Here is a 13,770-nt window from a genome sequence, read left to right as displayed (position 1 = left end):
ATAATATCTGAACTACAGCCTTGTTGCGAAGCTGGCACTTATCTGGCTTCCAAGTCTTTGGAGCTGGATGATGCAATTACCTGTCAAAACCAGCACACTGCAGGATGTCAACCACTTGGCTTCATTTCAGCTCAGACCAGAAGATGTCAAGTCTGAGACAAGAAAGCATCCAGAGAAACTGTCAAAAGTCTCTGACAACTCCATCTACGAAGGGGAACTGCTTAATCATAATTACAAAAGCCCCTAAGTTCAGACACTGTCTAGATGCACCTGTGCTTCTTTTCACCATAACACCAGAAATATCTTCCTCTTTTCCTGCATGGAAAAAATTACTCTCTCTTTTCTATGATGTAGTGCACATCTCTATCATTCAAGCTACTTACAGCAGGCTATAACAAGATATTCTCCCTGTTCAGGAGACTTATGTAAACCTCCTCTCATGAGGTATAATGCTTCCTACCACTGTCAGCATCTCCTTATTTCTGTTACAGTTTCTGTCCTGGTAAATGTAGCTTGCCAGGTATAACTGAAGTGCTATTGTGACAAAATACTAAACATTAGCCAGTCTAGATGTTTAGAGATGCAAATCATATAATTGTGTCTTTATTACAGAGTTATTCTTCATTTTATGTGCAAAAATGTTTGGTTAGAAAAGATCTCTGTATTTAAACGCATATGTAAGCCTCACAAGTTAAAAAGTGTCATGCATAAACCAAGCAGACAGATTTTTACTAAGCTTTTACATTGGTATGCAATAGTTGATAACTCACACAAACCTCACAGATTTGCCTTAGCATCCTATTTGCTGCCTACATATACATCACAAATTATTTGACTTAACAAATGTTCTTTTCAACTATATTATTCAAGGCTTGTTATTTTGCTATTCATTAAGAAAATGGCCACATTGGCAATTAATACTGTGGCCAGTGCTGAAGCACTTATCTTCTCCACTCCCAAAGTGCCTGAGGCTGCTGCTCAGGATGGCTTCCCAAGATGCTAGAGCAGTTTTATCCAGTCATAGACCTATCCTGAAGAGAACTATTCAAGCTATTTACAAATATCCACTGAAGCCAAGAGAACAAAAACCTGCAGCTAGTCAGTAACTTCGGGTCAGTATTAATGCTGGCTTATCGGATACAAATAGCCTGTCTATTGCCTTTTCTATTAAAAATTTCATTAATATCTAACTTTTCACAATTCCGTATATGCAGGAGAAAGCAAATGTAAACGCCTCAGATCTGTCACCAAATGAGCTCACAGAAAGTAGCAAAAACTACCAATAGTTAGCAAGTACAGGAAATGTACCTGCCTCTTAGGGAAGCAATAAAACACTTAGTGTTTTGATTTCTTTATTATTATTATTATTGATTTCATCAGAATAGTTAGATAAACATGGAAATATTTGCAAGAACAAAACTCGGGTCAGTTTAAAGACTTGATAACACTGAAATGCAGGTCAGCAAAAACTAAGGATGTAGGGAGGGCACTTTAGGTCTTATTATTTTCATACGCACACACATATATATATTCACACCCCAACTCCAAACAGTTATCTTAACTATGTTTGCAAGGAAACTGAAATAATAGGCAGAAAGGAACCGTGACGATACTGCAAGAATTAGTCATGTAGCAAAACTAAAGGTCACTGCAACTGGTGCCATCTGAAAGGAACCATCACTGTGCACATCATAAGCATGAAGTTATTTTAACCTGATAACTACCCTGCTATAGTCTTTAAACATCATTAACTTTTACATATTTTTAAAGCCTAAGGTTATGATTTTAAATTATCTACGTGTAATGGCACCCTAAGTAGCATTCTGGAGAGCACCACAGTGTCCACAACTTCAACAGGACAGGGCAGTGTGATTAAGCACTAGATTTCTAGGGGAAGAAAACCAAAAACCACCACCTCTCACTTACTCAATTGAAAAGCTTATTACCTGCACTTCCAAAGCAACAGACTATAGCAATATTGAATGCAAAGCAAAACAGACCCATCTGGAATACTCTGAATTCTCAGATCAAAGCTACACATCTTTTCTTTAATATTACAAAGGATTAACAGCATTTGGATGCACAGAAACTGTCTTTAGAGTGATGTCTGCAGACCTCTGAGTCATATGTTAAAATGTCTTCCTAAAAGATAAGAGTCTTGGCACTTCCTCTGGAGGGACTGAAAAAAAACACAACCAGAGAAGGAGGAAGAGAGGAAATACCAAGTTTTTTTCTCCAGTGATAACAAAATCCCGAGAGGATAAGATGTTTTGTGCTGTCAGAATAAAAATCCCAAAAGAAACAAACCAGTTTAGCTTTCCGTTTGAAAAGATGCTTTTGAGTCAAGACCTGCTCTTTTTCTTTCCCAAGCTTGAAACCTCTCTTCAGTTTAAGACTGCTTTCAAAATACTGAGTGAGTTAGAAATTCAATGTACACACTGGAACATGTATAGAATCTTATGGAAAAAAAACCCCTCAACACAATAGTGCTACACTGGCTAGAAGTCTTTGAAGTGTTCTGATGAAAAGACTCAACTTATTTCTAGGAAATAAAGTGTCTGGGGCCAAACCCACCATGATGTTCCAATCAAATGTAAGTTTAAAAAAAGAAAAAAAAATTGATGTATTGGAAAAAGCTGTAGAAGAAAATGGGGACAGAAATGAAAAACCCTTCAGGGAGTCAATGGTACAGATTGTCACCATGCAATCTAAACATTCTAACTGTAGATATATATTCAGAACAAGTGTGTCAAAAGTAGCACACTCCCTGGCAGAGGGGAGTGTGTCTTTCCCCTTTAACAAGCTAAAGCAAGAAGATCTCACTGTATTTTGAGCTAAGACGCAGCCGGCAGAAGGCAGCTTTTCCAACAGATCACGCAAGGCAAAAGGATCAAGTACAGCAACTTCTTTGCAGTCTCTCACTCTCAAGCCCCCTTCTTCAGCTCTTCTTTCTTCTTCTGGTGATGGGAAGGAAAAGCATGTCCTGCCCTTGGGAGCCCACACCATACCCTGCCTGTCTATGGGAAGAGCCAGCACCTGAGATTCCCCTACAGAGACATTTACACACAGAAATCCGTTGAGTAGCGTATCATGGAAGCATAAGCTGCAGCAGACATGATTTAGAATCAGTTATTTTTTGTCCAGGATGACAAAATGAAACCAGCAATTCCTTACTGTATGGAAATTCTCCTAAAGTAGCAGTTGCTCCCAATATCTGTCAAGTTTTTAATATCATGGGAGAACAGATGCAGCCAGAAAAACATTTATAACGACTACTCTGAACTACACAGGCAGGCACAGGCAGCTCCCAGTTTAATTTAGTATACACAGCACCACTTGGCTGTGAGAGCAGAGTCACCACTGGCATGAATTGGCAGTTTTAACACAAGCCTTTTTCTTTGTGTGTGGTGGGGGGATAGCAACATCAGCTCACGACTTGTGTTTTACATAGACTTGGGCCATAAACAAATGCAGCAGATGTAAAAAAACTGAAAACTGACAGCAGCTGAAATATAACTTATTCTTCCATTCCATCGACAAGTTATAAAACTATCTATAACGTGCATTTACGGAACAGAACACAATAACTAAAAAAGTCTTTTATTGAGAACAGATCAGTGCGTCTTTACAAGAAAGTCACAAGTTCAACATACAAAGTCAGAATTATCATCAGCAATGCACCTTTCCTGAAGAGGAACTCCTTGTCTTTTATCAAATGTCAGCTGCAAGAGTGTGTAAACAAAATGAAACAAAACAAACAACACACACCAAAACCCACTCATACCCCAAAAGCTCTATTTAGCTTACATATATATATATATAACATGCCTTCATAGATGAAAACAGTATCAATTTGTACTTCAGGTCCTTCTCCAGGAACTAGCTATAAAAGAATCAGACAATTTTGTGTTAGTGGCACAGATTTAAGTTCTACAAACCCATGCATGACGGTTCTTGCTTTACAACATTTTAGCAGATGGAGACTCCATGGTTGACCACAAAAGTGGTCTTTAGATTCAGTGCCCCTTCCATGCACATTGGCAAAGAACACTCGCCTTTGAATGTTCCCATACTGCTTCATTGACCACCAGGGCTCAGGAAGCAGATAAGAGAGATGAGTCCCTGGCTTGTATCCTACCAGAGAGACTATGGGTGCAAGCTGGGGAAATCAAGCCATTTTTTTGAGGCCTCTGCTGTTCTGGATACCCAAACTGGCAAGAGTGGAGTACGTGTGGGAGACAAACAGGATGATTGTCTAGGTGGTATTGGTTCAGGACAATAATGTCAGTGTTCTGGAAGATGACCAGTCAGACCCAGCCCTGAGCCTCCCACAGCTGTGCAGCGGCAGTTCTGCCCTTGTGTGCCCTGTGCCCCAGCCCCTCACCATCTCGAAGGCGATGGGCACTGGTGATGTGCCAGTGTCCTCCCTGTCCTGGGGAGACCAGAATGGGACACAGGGGTCCACATGTAGCCCCGAAACTGCCAAATGACAGAGGAAAGCACTTTTTAAATATTGGTATTAGGTATTAGGTCACAATAAATATTGGTATTTATTGGTTCTACCTTTTTTTTTTTAAACTGGGTTTTATTGGGTTTTTGTGGTTTACTTGATTGTTTATTGGCCAATCTTGCTAAAAATTCTTCCTGTCAGAAGTAAAGTCTGCTTTTCCATCTTGAATGTTTCCAGGGATGGGGCATCTACGTTCTCTGGTGATCTGGTGCTATCCTCTGTGGACTGCCAGGGTGGTTCTGGCTCCATCTTCACCCACCGGTTCGGTATCAGAGGGGAGAGCTGACTGAGGACAGACACCCTCCATTGGCTTCCTCATCCTCAGATGGAAAAAAAGCCACCTCAAGGCCCCAGTAGCCTCCAGTGGTGCTCCAGTGGAGTCCAGTGGTCTTCAGCGGTGTCCTGCAGCCTCCAGCAGTGCCCTTCAGTCTCTGACGTTCTCCAGCAGTGTCCTGTTGTGTCCAGCAGTGTCCTTCGGTCTCTGACAGTCTCCAGTGGTGTCTGTCTGTCTCCAGTGGGATCCAAGGGACTTGTCCTGGTGCTACAGGATGCCAGCCAGAAGATAGCAGCCCCTCTCCTCACCTCTTCTCCAGGCCTCAGGGCAGAGGTGATGCCCCCCTCACGAGGGGTGGGGGTGCAGGATGGGAAGCTGGGCTCATCTGTGGCTTGACAGCCGGCTGATCTTTCTGCAGAGCCTGCCGGAGGGAGGTCGGTGTGGAGGTCAGTGTGGATGGCCCATCTCCAGCTAGCGTCGGCTGTAGGGGTGGCACCACTTTTTGCGAGCTGGCTGTTTGGAGCATCCCTGAGAGCCTTCAGCCATCCTGCCGTGCCAGTATCCCAGTATCAGTGAGGTATCCGCCCAGTTTGGTGATCCCCACTGGCAAATGGACTAAAAAACAAGAAAAAAAAAAAACAACACCCCACTTCTTTGTGCTAGAACTGACAAAGAGAAAAGAGGTGATGTCTAAAACATGTTGTCAGACAACATAAGCAAAAGTCATTAATGACTTGGTGCTGCATGGCTGGATGCGCCTTCCCTTTGATGACGGAGCCTGCAGGAGCAGCTGTAAGGGCCACATGTGTTCTTTACAGTGCAAGTAGTTCCTCAAGAAACCACAAAATTCATGGAATGATTTACCTATCAAATGTGTAACCACTGAGCACCAGAACACAACAATTTCTGCTAAGTGGTCTCTCCTTTCTTTGAAACCTGTTTAGCCCATGTGCTGTATTTTAACAGGGTTATAAGAATCTACTAGGAAAAAGTGGTAAGAAATACTCTGTAGCTTTGTCTGTGAATGAAGTTCTGAATAGTTAATTGAAAATTTAGTATTTATTCACTAGAATAAGGGCTGTTATGCTAAATGTGTTGCCTTGAAGTCACAGTCTTTCTTCTGTTTCACTGAGTTAGAAGTTTAAGAAAAATCCTCTTGTTTGAGCTATACATTCAGCTGCTCAACAACCACATGGGCCTGATAGCTTGACCACCATGGCTTTTTGGCACAAACCATATTTTTTTGTACATAGGGGTATAAAATGGGTCTGTGTCATTGCACGTGTTCCAATGTATAGGAAGTGGCTGACACTGTTTATCCTAACATGTTATAAGTTAGTTCAAAAAGGTAGGAGAATTGGTGTATCATTTCAACATCTCAAATATATACAATGAACATTTATCATTTACATGAACATTTATAATTTATAATTTATATGAAACTCTGAAAAGTGTAAGCAACTTGTGCTGGCAGTAGGTATCATATAAAGAATGAAGGACAGTGATGGATCAGATCACACCTATTCTGAAACCACCTCATTTTTCCAACACCCAAGTCACAACCATGCATAACTTAAAACAGAGGGGCCTTCCCTGGGCAAAATCCAGACCTAATGGGACTTAGATCCAGCAATTTATTTTGTCATGGTCAATTTTATGAGCAGAGGCTCTATACATAACATTTATCTCTCTTGCCTTTTAACTACAGTTATATAGGGAGAAAAAAAGACATCAGGCAGCCCAGACTTTCTGTCCTAGAACAGGTTGAATTGCAGATTCTGGAGGCCACTATTTACATTCTAAAGCATTATAACTAGAGGGAAAAGATTATGAATGCAAACTGTCCCACATCATCCCAATATTATTTAAGCACATTAAATCACTGCTTATATTTTTAATAAGAAAACTGCAAGTAATGGTACACGGTGGCAACAAATTTCTCAACAACAAAAAGCCTCCTGTAGTGGGCGTCAGATTACTCTTGCACTGCACCTGCCATGCAAGGGCTCCAATACCATGATCTAGAAGGAAAAACAAAATACCACAGGATAGGGATAGTGCAGAGCGAATTGTTATAACTCCTCCCATTAGCTACCCATTAAAATTTGACCTTATAATACTCTCCTGGGTCCTGCGTATCTGGATCTTGCTGCTTGGAAGTACTGAGCATCTACAATCTATCTATCTATACCAAGTACTCGTCCTCAGCCCTTCTATACAAATCAGTGTGGTATGTACTTGAAATTTGTAAAATGCCAAAGAACTAAGTGGTTATGTTAGACTGACACCTACAGGCAGTCTGTGGTGGTACGGTCTATATAGCATGTTACAGACTTGCATTATTTCCTAACTGTGGACATAACACCGCTATTTTTAAAAATTTTGAGAACCTTTGCAATTTCATTAAATTATTGCATGAATAAGGTCCACGTGCTGCTGAGTACAACTGTCTCACAGACAAATATGGCAGCAGATTGCAAAATAAGCCTCCAGAGATGGCCGCATTTGGTGCAGTTTGGATGTTCTAAAACAGACATGCATAAGCTGCTCACTACAGAACAATTTTCAGCCAGAATTGTTGAAGTTCACAAGCCTGCTAGAATGGGATACAACTACAGGTAATCTTACCTTCAATAAAACACATTCCAAGAAAACCTTCTGTCAAAGAATAACAAGCATTAGATAATGACACCAAACAGAAATATTTTAAAGCCTTAGTTTCCCTGTTAGCCACATTTGCAGGTGAAACCAAATTATCTAAGCTTGTGCAGCAAGTCTCTGACCAAGGCAAAGAACAGCAAAGGCCCCTTCCCGTTTTCATCTCTGATGGCTCCTAACATGAAAAACTATGGAGCTAACTAAAAATATTTGGCCAAATGAAATTATCAGACCCATCTTTTACAAGAGCAGTGGAGTCTCCAGACACAGTAGTGTTCAATTCCAGCCAGCACTTAAAGCCAGAGAGGCAAGTTCCTCAGTGAAGTGATCCCATGCAATGAGGACAGCTGGCTTCCAAACAGAACTCACTGCTCAGGGATAAATACATACCTAGTGCAATCACAAAATGGCCATCATGAAATCATGTGGTACTCCTACTATTGCTTCTCAGCACTGCTACTGGAATTGTCATGTCCCACCAAAGAGGGAGATGGAGGATGACAGGAAGTGCCCATCACAGCTGAGCATGGACACCATACTCTTTACAATGGTTGGAGGTTACCCTGATGTCAGGGCTGTGACCCACGAGGGAGGAAAGCCCGTGTTTCTTGCTTTATCACCTGTGATTTGACCTTCACTCCTTATTTGCTGTTCTAGGCACCTGCCTGCTTTGCCCAAGAGTAAAGCCAAGCTCGCGGAACAGCCTGCAACAGCTATTCCATGTCAGCTGTACTGGTGGCTACTAGCTCCACACTGCAAGAAATTGTGCAGCTGCCCTTGTACTTTTCATTTATGTATCAACGTATTTCACAAGCTTCCCCTCAACGACACAACTCATGGCTTTAGGACAAAAAGTTGGGCTACTTTTCCTTCTGGCAACTTAGAAATTCTGTTGCATTTTTCTCATTTTTAAGTTTGCAGAGAAAACATGCAGGCATTCTCCACACAAATATGGCAGACAACACTGGGCCCAGAGCACTGGAGAAATTACTTGTTTCTTTTGCTACCAAACATCGTAAGATTTTGACAGCAGTCTAAAAGGTGGTGTCTCTCTTTCGTTGCAATGCAATGGATTTAATTCTAAGGTACATACTAAAGAAAAAAAAATCTTACCTGCTAGCAAAACTGTGCTGTAGGAAGGATGAAAAATAGGCAACAGAAATTTGTCATATTTATGAGAAATGAGATGCATATCACCAGACATGTACAAGCCACAAAGCAGATTTTGAAGGCAGGCTGACCACTGAGCCTCAAGGGCAGCCAAACTGATATTGAAATGACAGTCAAGAGACCTGTCTGGATAACCTTTCCTAGCTGGGTGGAGTAGTTGTTATTACTTACACTTCTCTTTTATTCTGAAACACACTTAAATTTCCATGTTCATGTAAGAACTCTCTGTTCTGATTTTCTGACAGCCCTCATTTCTGTTACTGAAAAGATGAAAAGAGTAAACCGGAATTCAAGCAGTTTTCAGTGGGTCTAAGAAACTCAAACTGGCCCAAACTGAGCAGGGGCACCACACGCATTTCACACTGCAAACTGAGGAATGGGATTTTGGTAGCAAATGCTACGGATAAACTGAAATGCACCTTTGGGACATCTTTCCCTCCTGTTTCCTAACCATTCACCTGCAATGGAGAGATCATTAGAATCATAGAATAGAATCATAGAATCATTTTGGTTGGAAAAGACCCTCAAGGTCATCGAGTCCAACCATAATCTAACTCTGGCACTAAACCATGTGCCCAAGAATCTCGTATAAATGTCTTTTAAACACCTTCAAGGATGGCGATTCCACCACTGCCCTGGGCAGCCTGTTCCAATGCCTGATGACCCTTTCTGTTAAGAATTTTTTCCTAATATCCAATCTAAACCTCCCCTGGCACAACTTAAGGCCATTTCCCCTTGTCATATCACTTGTTACCTGGGAGAAGAGACCAACACCCTCCATGCTACAACCTCCTTTCAGGTAGTTGTAGACAGCGATAAGGTCTCCCCTCAGCCTCCTTTTCTCCAGGCTAAACAGCCTCAGTTCCCTCAGCCGCTCCTTTTTGGACTTGTGCTCCAGGCCCCTCACCAGCTTCGTCGCCTCCTCTGCACTCTCTTTAGTACTTCAATGTCCTTCTTATGATGAGGGGCCCAAAACTGAACACAGTATTTGAGGTGGGGCATGATCATTTCTCTAGTTCTGCTGGCCACACTATTCCTGATACAAGCCAGGATGCTGTTGGCCTTTTTGGCCACCTGGGCAAACTGCTGGCTCATGTTCAGCCACTGTCAATCAACAGGCTGCTGTACAGTCATCATAGGCTTTGAAGAAATCAGGAAGAGCCAGCTCCTTGTACAAGATGGACGTTCTCCAATTCTCACCGTTGTATGCTCTCACAGCCCTGAAAAAGAGAGTCTGAAAAACTGGCAGAAATGAAAACCAACAGTAACTCATCTGCAGAAAGCTGCGCGTAAATTCAAATCCAGCAACCGATGTCTCTGCATTTCTGGATTATGACGTAAGCTGTTATCCAGATGATATGAGGACAACAAATACAGATGGGTAATGGATTTTACCAAATATTTCCTAGACTGTAGAGTCCACAGTTCCGCTTCAGATCAACAGAAAGCCTGCTGGATAGAGGGAACAGAGTGAGTCTAAAATACAGGTTTTGATAAAAGCCCGAGAGCTGAGAATTACCAAATGCAACACAAAGGCACAACAGAGGTGATGGAGGAAGACGGCAAGAGGGAAAGGAGAGCAGGAATACAGAACATGTAAGCAAATGAGATCCTTGAATCTCACCCAATGAGAGGAGTAATAGTAGAGTTCCAAAAGACCAGACTGAATAAAAAGCGTACCTCACAAGGTTTTGTCTCCAAGGCTTTAATATGCTCCTCAGCATCAAGTATGCTCTTATAGTAGGCCATATTTCTTTGCATCATTTCATCATCTGGATGCTTCAGAAGAAATGTGTGAGCTGCTGCAATAGCTTTTGGAAGGTTATTAGCCTAAACAGGGACAGGAAGAAGAGGAAAGGGGAAAAAAATGTTAATTGGGAACAAAAGTCAAAGTTTCCCAGTTTTTGTCAACAAACTTTCCTGCAGCTTCTGGATTCCCAGCAGATACAATGGTACAGTGGAACTGATATAATTCTTCTCTGTTTTACTACTAAATGCATCACTAACAACTTTTTTTTTTAATGTTAAAATCTATTTTTGTTGCAGATAGCATAGATTATCATTTTAAGTTAAAAAGACTGTTTTCCCTTCCTCCTGGCCTGTTCATAAAGCTCACAAGGCATAAGAATGTACTATTGCTCCTGTGTAGGATTAATCTCACAGCAATTACCGATGCTAACCTATGGCTACTGAACAGGAGTCATCTCTTCACATGTTTACATGCTGTTTGTGTCACTTCTTTGCCTAGCAGCACTAAAGACAATATTCCAATAATGTATCTTCCTGATGGCATTATGAAGTTAGAGCAACCAGCAGGGACTTGCTCCATAATTGTGTCCTAATGTACTGTGTGACTTCCTGTACCCATTTTTAAACCAACTTTAAATACCATTAAAGATGCTTTGTGAAGTATGTATTCCTCATGTACAACTGCATGTGTCAAATGTACTTGTGTGCATGCATTTATATTTTTTATTTTATATATTTACATATTTTTATAAAATATATAATCTCTATACACATAATGAGGGAGAAAGAAAAAGTCTTAAGTGTGTTTGAAATGTTAAAACCTTTTCCCTGGTAAGCCAAGATCCAGGTTCAGCGGTGTCCTGTGGCTCCCAGTGGTGTCCTCTGGTGTCCAGCAGCATCCTTAGAACTCCGACATTCTCCAGACGTGTCCTGTGGACTCCAGCTGTGTCCTTCAGTCTCTGACGGTCTCCAGCAGTGTCCGGCTGTCTCCAGCGGCCTCCAAGGGACTCCTTCTCATGCTATGGGGCTGCCAGCCAGAAGATGGCAGCCCCTCTCCTCACCTCTTCCCCATTAAAAAAAAAAAAAAGACAAAAGAAAAGTTTTTACAACTTACTGAATTTCAGTTTCTACACAAACAGGCCCTGAAACAACAAGAAGAATTTGGGTCACACGTTTTAAAAAGCGTCGCCTACCATTTGCAAACAAAATAAAACAGATTAAAATGAAGAATCCAAACAAGACCATTTGAAGTTATTTATTTTAATAAATACCTCTATAAATGTTTTTCACTGGTAAAAAAAAAAAAGTTAGGCATCATGTACTGACTGCATTTAGTTGAAAAGAAACTGGAAAAAAATACAGGCTAATTAAAATCAATGTTTCTTTAAAAAAATCTTAACTAAAATTTGAAAAAAATAATAAATTATTAGGAGAGGAAGAGATGAAGTGACAGTACTGTTGTCTGGCCTTATCAGTGTTTAGAAGAGAGCTCCAAATATTCCCTCATTTAATGCTTTGCCTTCATCACCCTTCTCCTGTTAGTTTTGCTCCACTGGATTCTGTTTTTTGGTTTGGGTTGGGTTTTTTTAAGTACAGTGTTTCCCATTTCTGCCATTTTTTATGTTGGCATCTTGTTCCTCTACTCACTGGTGAAGGCTGGCCAGCTACATATATATTATTTGCCTTTTCCTATCTGTAAGGATCTATAATTTCTCATGTTCTTAGCTTGTTCATATACCACAGGTCAGGGCTGGAAACTTACAACACACGATTTAGTTTATTTAAAACATGTTTACCGGATAGCTGATTTAACTCATGAACAAAACAGATTAGATCAATCACTTCAGTCCTTTACCCTGCATGTCTTCTTTACAATTTGTAACTTATACTGGTTTATTGCATTATTCATAGAATCAACCCAAAAGACCTATAAATATCTTGTTTTCTGATGCAGATTCATTCTGCAGTAAGGGCTAAAATCAAATATTTCATCATCATTTTTGGCAATTCTAAAGAGCAGCCCCATTATAAAACATGAGGATTAGAAACACATGCAGCTGCCAAATTCCATCTCATCTCTCCCCACGCTCCTTACCCTGACAGACAATGCTAACTTGCATTCATCTTATTCTCATCCAAAACATTCTCAGCTTAACTCGCAAGAAATCCAACTAAGGTCCAGCATGTAGTATTACGAGGAAAGTATGTGCTTGCTCAGTGAGTACCAAAGCTACTATTTCCGTTCCGACTGGCATCCTGCATGGAGGAAGGCTTTGCCTGGGTTCAGGTACTGAGCTGGAGAGGCTTCTTCCATTCATAATCTTAATTGTAACAGTAGTAATATACCTCACACATACCACTTACCACTTTTTATCAGTCATACAAACTATCCACATGTATCTGCTTAATGGTTGTATGTACCGACATCAGATCTACAGGTATATCTGAGGAAAAGAGTCATGGAGCTAACTATGAATTGCTGCCAGTTTTCTTTTGCAGGATACGTACCCCATCGACACTTCAATCGGATGAAGAAAACCTGGAGATATCATTGTCATAGGATATCTCTATCCCCTTAATCACAGTATGTGTTGCTGCATTGTTTCTTGGAGTAGCTGTTTAAGGTACTTGATCTGCTCTAGCGGTTGTCATTACTTTCACATTTTCTAGGTACTTCAAGGACCTTGCTATTGAGGGGCATTTCTCTGCTGCAACATCCTGTTCAATTACCCATAATATGCTGTTATTTTGTTTCCTGGTCTGGGGTAAAAACATGCATTTCTCGGTATTCCAACTGGGAGAGGAGTGTGTAAAATCTGGTGGGGAAAAGCAAGCATTCCCAGCATGTCTTGACATTTGTCAGTCCAGAGATTAATCATGGCCAGGGCCACAGCAGAAATTTGACACCAAACTGCTTGCTGAGAAACACAATTTGTTCAATAGGCAAAAACCTGAGGGAGGGGGAGAAATTTAGGCAGCCAATTAAAAGACCAAAAAAAAAAAAAAAGGCAAGCAGTTTTTCCAGAAGTTGACATCTACTTGTAGTAACTGACATTTAATATGCTCGCTGGGCATACGAAGTGGAAGCATTTCTGGATATTAGATTTTTGTCCTCATTTTATTTCTGTTCCAAACGTAACAGCAGGTCAGAAGCTTTAGATTCTGTCAATTTAAAAACTAACCTTAACTCTTTCTTTAGCTTCTTCTCCCATACAAGCGGCTACCAGCAGACAGAAGATGAAACCTAGTTATTTAATCGCATCTACTGCTTTAAAAATATTTTCAGCTTTGAATGCCATGTAAGTTTTCCAATGAACTCCTCCTGATAATTTTCCTTTTATATAAAGATTAGTGGCTATCTGCTTCCGACTCCTCAGCGCTGCGGCCTGTAAAGCAAAGGCTGCGGTAT

The 13,770-nt window shown here is 40.9% G+C and overlaps 1 protein-coding gene across 1 annotated transcript in view; it reads left to right on the top strand.

Moving 5' to 3' along the window:
- Window positions 1-13,770, top strand: part of SHOC1 (shortage in chiasmata 1) — a 103,396-nt gene that overhangs the window by 34,393 nt on the left and 55,233 nt on the right. The gene's annotated exons all lie outside the window — the stretch shown is intronic.

The sequence above is a fragment of the Caloenas nicobarica genome, chromosome Z (assembly GCF_036013445.1).
Source record: "Caloenas nicobarica isolate bCalNic1 chromosome Z, bCalNic1.hap1, whole genome shotgun sequence".
Classification (NCBI taxonomy): Eukaryota; Metazoa; Chordata; class Aves; order Columbiformes; family Columbidae; genus Caloenas; species Caloenas nicobarica.
The sequence above is the reverse complement of the archived record's forward strand: the minus strand, read 5'-3'. Positions and strand labels throughout refer to the sequence as shown.